The following is an 11,020-nucleotide window of genomic DNA, read 5'->3' as shown; positions in this document are numbered from 1 at the left end:
AAATATACAAAACCTAAACAGTGCAAAGAACTCATGACAGGCAACTAATATTTACCACACATCAAATTATGAATGTTGTTTCAACAATGCATTGATTTATAAAAGAAATAAATTAAACACAATAGGCCACAAAATATCACATAAGCATTAGAAGCAATATAGTTTTGCACAAAACATGGATTCGTTCACAAGATAGTAAATAAAAAATCACACAAAACCATACATAGTTTGTTCCACAAAGTATCATAGAGTTATTACACTCAAATAAAACAGAGTTATCAAATCATTCATCTCCAAAAGAGAACATCAGAAACAAAGATAACCATCACATAAAGAAACTCAAATCAGTCATCTCCAGCATCATCACCACCATCATCATCACCATCATCACCATCATCACCACCATCATCATGACCACCAGAATCAGAAGAGCCTGAGCCATCAGCAGAATCCCCACCAGAATCAGACTCAGAATTAGAAGGGATCCCGAGAGACTGACGCTGAAATGAAAGAATAGTCCTAACATCCTTCTGAATAGATGAGACTTGCTTCTGAATACCTGAGTACTGAGTCTCAAGGCGATCCAGACGGTCACAAATATCAGAAGTGGAAGAGGTTGAGGCTCTAGAACGGGAGTGAGAAGATGATGAAGGAGTGGAGTCAAGGGCCATCTGCATTCTAGAAAGAGAGACCTTATCAAAGAAATCTCTCGTAGATTCAATCTTGGGTTCATTTGTAAGATCAACATTGAAGTGTTTGAAGATGAGGGTGAGAAAGGAGCCAAAAGGTAGAAACTTTGTATGCTTTGATGCCATATTATTGATAAAGATAGTTGCCCAATCTACTTTGATTTTGGCAAAAATGGCGTAAACAACATTAATTTTATCAGAAGCGAAATGATCAAAGCTACCGGTTTTGGGAATTAGGTTCTGAGCAACAATTCTGGCAATGAGTCTTGCATTAGGATTAAGAGAATTGTTGCTCATTGGGTAAGAGCAACCAGGCTTAAACATGAGTGGGTTAACATCTGGATTACCAACATCAACAGACATGATATTAACGTCACTTGTTGGGATATTAAGAATCCCCGCAAGTTTGTTTGCAGAAAAGGTAATTTCAACATTTTTCACTGATGATGTAATGGTTAAACTACCATCAGCAGAAGATGTTGTGGACAGGTTCGCATAAAACAGATAAACAAGAAATGGATAATAAGGAACTTTATGTCCCTCATCTAGCAACCTGTCTAACCTAACATTGTGAAGGATAGTCTCAGTGTTATACATGAATAACTCAGAATATTTGATATACCTGGTAGGAATGATTTTCAATTTTCATAGTTCCCTGTATTTCCTAATAAGAGATTTAAAAAGTATATAATCCTCATAATGTGAGGCTTTTATAGATGAGGAACTAGACTCTGGTTTTGATCTCTTTTTAGGAGGTTTGGGAGGCATGATTATAAGAAGATAACAGAAATTATCAACTTCCTGTAAGCAACAAGGAATTTAGAGCAAATTAAAGAAAAAATCGCCCTAAAATAGAAACCCTAGATTAAAAAAATAAACATTTAATCAGGGAAAGAAGATCAAGAGTTGAGAGATTGGTTACCTAGCAAAAACCAGATGAAATGGATGGGAAGAAGATCGGCGGATGCTAGAGGCGGGCGACCGTGGAGAAACCGAACGAATTTTGGGGAAAAATCGAAATGAGGAGAACATGAGGAGTCAGGTTAAAGGAGAAGATGATGGAACGGCTGAGATTTATCCCAAAAGAAATCAATGGTGATGGGTAGTTCGGGTCCAAAAACGAAATTCGAAAGCAAAACCGAAAACCCGATAAAAAGACAAAGTTCGCTCCAGTATTTCATTTCAGTCGACCGACTCGGTCGACCGAATCGATTACAGAAAGATCGTCGGTCGACCGGGTCGGTCGACCGAGGGAGGGTAAAAGAGATAGGTAAAGGGAAAAATTGTTTTTGAGAGATTTTTCAAAGTAAACCTTTTGGAAATTTGTTTTATAACATATTAAAGGTTTTATAAGATATATATAAATGATTTTGACTATTTAAAAAACATATAAGTAATTTATTTTGACAAAAGAATATAATTTGTCATTTAAGCAAAAAAATCAATTATTCAATAAAACAAATCAAACCAAAAAAAAATACTATGTAAGTCTTTTTGGTACCCACATCATTTTGGTACCACTAGAACTTGGGACATGACCCATATTATTTCCGCTTGGGCGTATTTTGTGCACCGATACGATCAAAGCAAAAATTGTAAACGTGACCCATACGATTGCAATTAGTGCAATGTAGAGGTTTGAATGGTTTGCGTTGACCAAAATGGAGTGCACGTGGTTCATTTGCAAAAATAGATTTTTCTTTGTAATCATTTTGCAAACGAAAATTTCTTTTTAAATCGAAACAAAACATGGCTAAATGACCAAAACGACCACAATAATCACATTTGTACACATAAGCATGTTTATGATTTACACTATGTGTGTGTACATGTGTATGTGATGAAGAAGCTTGATGGGATGCACAATCATGTGTAGGCTTGTCAATTTTTGGTGCATTATGACAAAATTGAGCTAAATAGCCTTTAAGACTGCAAATAGAACATTTGTGAATTTTGTCATACATATGTGCATAGTGAATAGGTTTCTTGGAAGAATTAACATTAACCTTTGCACATAAGTCCATAAGCTTTTTATTATTAGCAATACAAGTATTTAGTGTTGAATCTAAGGTAGATATTCTTTTTCTCATTTGATTCAACTCATCATTGTGCATACAAGCATTGCTACTAGAAGTAGAATAAACAAGATTACTCATCATAGATTTTAACTTATCTACTTCTAACATAGCATCACGTTTTTCATGAAGCAAACTAGCGTTTTCAGTTTTCAAATTTTCATTGCATTCTTTAAGAATTATATTTTCATTTGCAATAAAATTGAACTTAGTAGCTAGTGTTTCATGAATGGATTTCAAGTTAACATACTTGCTCTTTACTTCAATATAGCAATTGTGTAATTTTTCAAACTCAAGAGCAAGTTCATCAAAAGTAATATTATCATCGTTATCGCATACCTCACTAGGGTTATCACCTAGTGGTAATGTACATGGGGATGAGGCTTCCTTAGGACTCAAAGCAAGTTTGTTAGAAAACGATGAGTGAAAAGCGTTAATCAAATATTCTAACAAAAGCTTATTCATGTTAAACAATCTTTTGTCATTGTCACACCATTTTGATTTTTCCAAAATGGGAACAACATAGGCATTCTCAATAATTTCCCATAAATCAAATTGATTAGATTGAACGAAAAGTTTGAATCTAATACGCCATTGAGCATAGGGGAAATTATCCAAACGAGGAGCAATATTAATAGCATATCCTAAGCAAGATGAATCATTCATATCCATAGAGATGAAATGCAAGAAGCACAATTAATCAAAATTAGATTAGCACTAATACAATAACTTGGATCTTTAACTCAAGGCGGTTAGTCCTTAAATCAAAGAGCACCAAGCTCTGATACCAATTGTTAGACCCTAGAGGGGGGGGTGATTAGGGTCTTATGCTAATCTAAACCCAATTCAATGCTAATTAAAATTATATAGATCAATATGTTCTTGCAGGCGATGGATATGAACAATAAGAACAATAAGGAAATGCACAAATAAAATGTGATACAATCAAAGCACAGACACACGATATGTTCACGAGGTTCGGTCCCCACGACCTACGTCCCCGCTCCTCACCTCGAGGAGATATCCACTATCACAATCCGGTTTGGAAGCCGGAACTTCTACACACTCGGTTTACAAGTTCACCGAAAACTCTCACACTACACAATCACTCAACAATCACACTTTACACACTAAGTGTAGGAACCTAGCCCGTGTCCTCCTCCTCAAGTGCTCGATTACAACCTCTCCTTAGGTTCGTCAATCGATGCCACTCCGATTGGATTTGACCTCGTCTCTCTCTCCTCACACTTCTCTCGGTGTACAAGTGTGTTACAAGTGAATCTCACAAATAAAGGTTCAATACAATGATTTGTTCTCAATTAACAAGTGAGAACACAATAAAGCTCACACTCACTAAATCCCACACTACAACCCACAATATATAATATGAGAATATCAAGCTCAATAAGTGTTTGTGATAATAGTGAATGAAACTCAATAAATATAACTCAATGAATATAGCTTAATCAAATGAAAGTGAAATTATAAGCTATAGGAAAGAGTTTAGAAAACTTCTCAATGAACAAGAAGAGCTGAAGAAATGATGATTCCAATAGGGTTTGAAAGCCTTTTCTTGTTGTAGAAAAACTTCTCTTGAAAACAGATTGATGAAACAACTCTTAAACAGCTCTTAAACGCGATTAATAACTTGTTAAATAACAAACTTAGATTTCTTGGATATTTTAGAAGAAGAGCAGCAATGGAGTATATATAGCACCCCAATACAACAGCTAGAAATAAGTAAAAGACCAAAAAGTCCATTTGAAAAACTAGAACTATGCTATGAAAAAGAACAACTGTCGGTCGACCGTACCGGTCGACCGAAATCTGATATACACAAAATTGACAGGTTTTGGGCAGTTTTAAAAATTCGTTAAAAATATCAAATCACATCCAAAAATAGTGAAACTTTGGGGAAAGTTTCTAAATGATGAAATGAACATGTTTGAAAAGGAATTTTTGGAAAAACAAATTTCGTTTGTGAAAACTACCTATTTTTGAAGAATGCTTAGAAAACCTGTAATTTTTATGAAAGTGAACTTTGATATAGGACTTGTAAATATTCATATATATATTGTGCATATAATATATGTATATAGTGAAGTATGAAGGAGCTGTAAACATGAGATAAAGTATTTTAACAACGTTTAATGAAAGATCATCTATATGATAGAAAACGTCAAAAATCGTGTTAATTGTATATATATTGAGCTTAGATATAATCATACTATATATGTAAGTAAACTAAATATATACCTAGGTAAATCCACGTAAATGAACATGAATCTATAACGCTTGATTAACGCGTGTTGAAATACCTGAAAAAAGAACATAAACACAAAACACTAGAAAAGTTATTAGTAATAAATTGTTTGTGAAATCATCATCAAAACTATAGGGTCAACAGATAGAATGGGTGCTAGAGTTAAGAGATATCATAAAAGAAAATAATTTTCATAAAAAATATAGATATTTATAGAGGCAAACCCGAAATAAAACCCGTTTGATCTGAACCAGGAAACCTAGTCTGACTAGGAAAACCACCTTCGGTTTTTTAGTTGTAATTTTCTCATCTGACCACAGAATAAGGTGATATAAGATTCTACAACTTTGATTTTTTGATTTTTTCTAGATTCAAATTGCATCGATATGTAAAAAATATAAACTCTTAACTGGTCATTTTTCTAGATTTCTCTTCGTGCATGTTTTGTGTATTTGCACTCATATATTCACAAATATACATTGAATTGATCTCAAATCTATTCCTCATACTCAAACATCAAAATATATTATTTCTCACCATATAGCATATTTATTTTTAATTTTTTACATTATATTCAAATTTTTCGGGTTTACAAGCTCTGTATGAGGCATTATACTGGAGGCCTTATAGATCCCTGATTTGTTGGGTAGAACCGGAGGATAGTTTATTACCTAGACCGAAGCTTGTGAGGCGGAATACTGAGAAGGTAGCAGTGGTACAGGAGCACATCCTTACAGTGCAGAGTAGTCAGAAGAGTTATGTAGATAAGAGGCGACGACCGTTAGAGTTCTAGATTGAGGACTATGTATTGCTGAAAGTATCTCCGATGAAGGGAGTTCAACAATTTGATAGTCGGGGGAAGTAAGCCCTGAGGTATGTTGGTCCGTTCAGGATTTTTGAGCACATTGGAGTTGTTTCGTATTTGCTAGATCTTCCAGCATCGATGTCGAGTATACACGATGTTTTAAATGTTTCTATGCTTAAGAAACATTTGCGCGATGAGGAGCAGCAGCGAGTGTTAGACACACCAAAGATTAAACTCAATGATGACTTGACTATGATATATATTATTGTTTGTATTCTTGCTAATGAGGACAAGAAGCTTAGAAACAAGGTGATACATTTGATTAAGGTTCAATGGAAACGGAATAGAGCTGAAGAGGGTTCTTAGGAGCATGAGGAGGATATGCGTCGCGACTACCCGCACTTGTTTGAATAAGTAATTTGATTGATTTGATTATGCTAAGCTTATACATATGATTGTTAAGTATAGATATTGCTATTATACGATTGCAGAATTTCGGTGACGAAATTCTCTTAAGAGGGAAAAAATGTAAAACCCTAAAAATTTGAATATTATGTGATAAATAATAATGAATATGTTATATGTGATAAATAAGATATTTTGATATTTGAGTATGCTACAAATTTATTTGAGATCAATTTAATGTATATGTGTGAATATATGACTACAAATGCAGAAATCATGCACGAAGAAGAAATCTGAAAAAATGACCAGTTAAGAGGTTATATGTTTTACACACTGATTCAGTTAGAAGATGGAAAAACTAAAAAGATTAAAGTTGTAGGTCTCTTCTATATCTTTTCAACAAATATTAGATCACCTCATTCTGAGGTCGGATATAAAATTTACAGGTAAAATACCAAAGATTATTTTCCCAAATAGACTGAATCTGTGTTGTTAGTAGTCTACTACTAAGCTTAGTAGTCGACTACTAAGGCTATTAGTCGACTAATCGAGCTGGTTTTTAGATTTCTATTGGGTTTCGGGTTGGTTTTGGTTTATATTCGAACTCAAGTTTAACCCTAAGTTTAAAAACATGTTTAGACCCTTTTTTCCTAAGATTTTTCACGTGAATTACCAGCCACCAACTTACCTCAAACCCTAGAGCTTGTTCTTAGTTTTCCTTGAGGAGATTCGAGGGGAATCGTTGAGCATAGAGTGAGATTGGATGCTTTTGAGTGAGGAGGGAACTTGCACGTGTGTCCAGAGACTCGACAAGACGTTTAAGGCAAGATCTCCTGCATCCAAACTCATCTCTTTAGTTAATAAATGAATTAAAGTGTTTAATTTGATTTTTTGCATGCTTAACCATAAACCGATGTGTTAAAAATAAGGTTTTTGATGATTAATCTCAATAAATTGCTAGATCTAATGTTTTATCTTGCTGTTTATGATAGACATGTGATCAGGATCATTAGGGTGATAATTATTTTCATTTTTAACTTGTTAATATGGTTTAATTCATGTGCTAACCCTATTTTGTCGCTAAATTGATATTTCATGTCGATTAAACTATGCTTAATCCTAGGTTGGTGATACCTAAAAGATATGAATGAATTTAAATCATTTTATATCTATTCTAGGAGTTGTTGCAAGCATGCTTATGTTGATCATACTAAGAAATCATGTTTTAAATCGAGGAATTCGATTAATAAGGATGTTAAACCCTAATTAGAACAATTTAAAAGTGTGGTTTTACGTTCATGATGTTTTTGAATGACTATCACATGTTTCATTCATGTCAAACCACTTGATAAGCACATGATGAATGAAAAGAATTGTTTGTGCATGTTAGAATGTATGGAATTGCAGGGTAGTCCACTACAAGGCTTAGTAGTCGACTACTCATATCCAGTATTGAATTACAAAAATTGTTTGGTTACAGAGTAGCCGACAAATGTGCTTAATAGTCGACTATTGATATTGATATGAGCATTTATAGTGTATGGATGGACTCAGGGTAGTCGACAACTAAGCATAGTAGTCGACTACTATTGCTGATTTCCTAAATATCGTGTTGTTTTGATTCGAGATGCAATCACGGGGTTTGAGCCGCATGATAGTACATGTATAGGCATGATCATTCATGGATAGGGTCGTATTACATGTTAATACCATAAAGTGGGGATTCCGACAAGTATTATTCGAATGCACCTTTTTTTCTTCCTTAACATTATATCCGCACAAGTGTGCGCTAAGGTTTGTGATCCTATGTTATCGTATCCGCACGAGTGTGCGTTGAGTTTTGTGAACCTATGTTATCATATCCACATGAGTGTGCGTTGTGGTTTGTGAACCTATGTTATCGTATCCGCACGAGTGTGCGCTAAGGTCGGCGGACCTATATTATCGTATCTGCACAAGTGTGCGCTAAGGTCGATGAACCTATGTTGTTGTTCCCGCTTTAAGGTGCGCAGAGGTTGATGAACCTATGTCTTTGTTTCTGCATGATTATGTGCAAATGTTTATATGACTATTTGTTGCTTTGCACGAGGTACGATTAGTTGAGAATTTTAGAAAAGTAATGACTTTTATAACTTAATAGCCAAGTATTTGGCGGACGCCAAATGAGACATGACTCATTGTTGAGATAATTGATGACCGAAATATTATGTTATGCGAGTGCATGAGATACATATGCTGACGTTGGTTATGAGGCTTTACTTTCTAATATTTCTTGCTTTCAGTTCTAGTTTGGGATTAATATTTAGTTATCTACTATTTTAGACATATGGTATATACATGAGGGTTTTATTATTTGGATTACTTCGCTCGACATACTATATCTCATGTTGTAGATTTCTAAGTATTAATTATATTAGATATAAGAAAAATGATATAGGTAGACTATGCTTAATAAATAGAGCCTCCACTACATGTAGTAGCCCTTCCCATACGGCGGATGGAGGTGATCTTGTTTTAGCGTTTTGACGCTTTTGTTGTTGTTCTTTTTATTTTATTTTCCTTTCAGGCGGTTCAGAGCATCGGAGAGACACTGGGTGATAGAGTTATTTCATAGTCGTCGTCACATGAGTTACTAGTAGAGACTCCACAATATTCAGATATTAGAGTTTTAGTATCAAATTTTATAAAGGCTAAGAGCCTTAATTACATTTTTAGTTGATTCATGTTGAGACATATTTATTTATTTCAGATATCAGATGTATTACAAGTTGTTCATTGAGACATGATTTATTTATGAGATACTTCTTTCTATATTATATCTGTCATAGTTACTTCCTTTCTTTTGCTTGTTTTGTACCTACATTGTTTTGATTCCACTAGAGGATATTGCTGTGATTGGTAAAACTTGTTTTTGCACAATGTGGGTACATGGCAGGTTTGATATCTCTGGATTCACCTTGGACTGTAGCTATGTGTGAAACCAGGGGCGTCACACTCGCCATGCGGAAATAGGCATATCAACCTATTTCGAAAATAATAATGTGTAAAAGAGTGTAGTCTACTACGATCTCATTGTAGTATACCAACTAACGTACTCCGACTGTAGTCCATCCGCGGTCTTATTGCGGGATACCACCTAACCCCACTCAAGTATCCAATCTATCATAAAATACAATATACATCACTCTCTATCATGACAAACTAAAAAATAGATTACGTACCTCCAAACGCTCGTACGTGCTCAAATCTAATATGTGCTCTCTCATAAACAACGCACGTGTATCGATGTGCGACTCGTACTTTGTACATGCGATCAAAAGCATAAGGAAAAAAATAAAATATGCAAAACAACCCAAGTCGGTCGACCAAAATATTCCATCGGTCGACCGACGACGTGCACAAATAAGCACTCAGGAAAAAGGCCTTGATTGATCGACCGACTCCATGTTTCAGTCGACTGAGCAGGGTACATCGGTTGACCAATTCTTTAGGTTGGTCAACCGATCATGGTATAGGAAACAGGTGCATGTTTCATGAAATTAAATTGACTTTTATCGCAAGAACTTGTGAAATAATTATCATGGAGTGTGTCAACATGTATAAATCTCGTGTTTAACATAATAGGGATTTAATTCTACTACATAAACTCACAAATATAATCTTTTGAAGGGATCTACTAACCCTAACATGGTTATATTGATAAATTCATCATGAAAATAAAATCAAATCGGCAAAATCTCATGTAAATTTTACTTCATAACTTATACCTATGTTAAGAAATTCGTTTCATAATATTTTAAATCAAAAAGATCAAATCTTTATATCACGCAAGTTAAAAGTGTGATCTTTACTCATAAAAAATATTTTAAAAATCCTATAAAACCAAATAAAACTAAGAAAAATCGAGGATGGGTTTGTAGGAGATAAAACTCGCCTCAAAAATCGTGTTAAAACTACACGCACGCAAGAGACACGATCTTCCTTCACCTAAGCTCATGATCTCTCCCTCCTCTAGGTTTTTGCTCCTCAAAGTTCTCCAAATTCACAAGAGACAACTCTAGGGTTTTTGAGGGGGTGTGGCTACTGATCAACGTTGGAAATATAGAAGAAAAGAGGAGAAAAGTCAGGTTTAGAATATATATATATAGGTGTGTGATCAAACGGACTCAAAACTAACCTGACCTGAAACCTAGGTTTTGTGCACCCGTCAGTTGATTGATGCCACGAATCAGTCAACCGATCAGGGATCATCGATTGACCGATCACTTGGCATCAGTCGACCGACCAGTGCAATGTTTTCTGACGACTGATTAATGCATACACGCATGTTTACACTTATATATTTATACTTATATGTACGTACTCTATCTCAAATCGATATCAAACATACTCATTCATCTCAGAATGATATCGACCAAAATAAAAAACAATTTAATAATATTTTCCATAATATTTTCAAATTTATGGGGTTTTACAAATTTCAAGTGGGAGATTTTTGGTAGATATGACACTGTGATTTAACTACCCAATCTAGTCTATTTCTAATAAATCTAATAATCCATTTTAAAAAATTGTTATGATTGTTGAATGAACCCATGTTTACCCTAGGAAATTGTGGAGATGAAGAGAAAGTGAAGTTTAGACTTCTTGAGAAATTATCCTAATTACATACAAAAATTAGGATAATTTCACAAACCTGGATTATAAGTCAGAGAAATAGGATCATTCCTAGAATGCTAGAATACAACATTCATCTGTTCAAGTGGTTGGTTGTTTCCTAAAA

Source organism: Asparagus officinalis, chromosome 5 (genome assembly GCF_001876935.1).
Source record: "Asparagus officinalis chromosome 5, Aspof.V1, whole genome shotgun sequence".
Taxonomy (NCBI): Eukaryota; Viridiplantae; Streptophyta; class Magnoliopsida; order Asparagales; family Asparagaceae; genus Asparagus; species Asparagus officinalis.
This window is presented reverse-complemented; position numbering follows the sequence as displayed.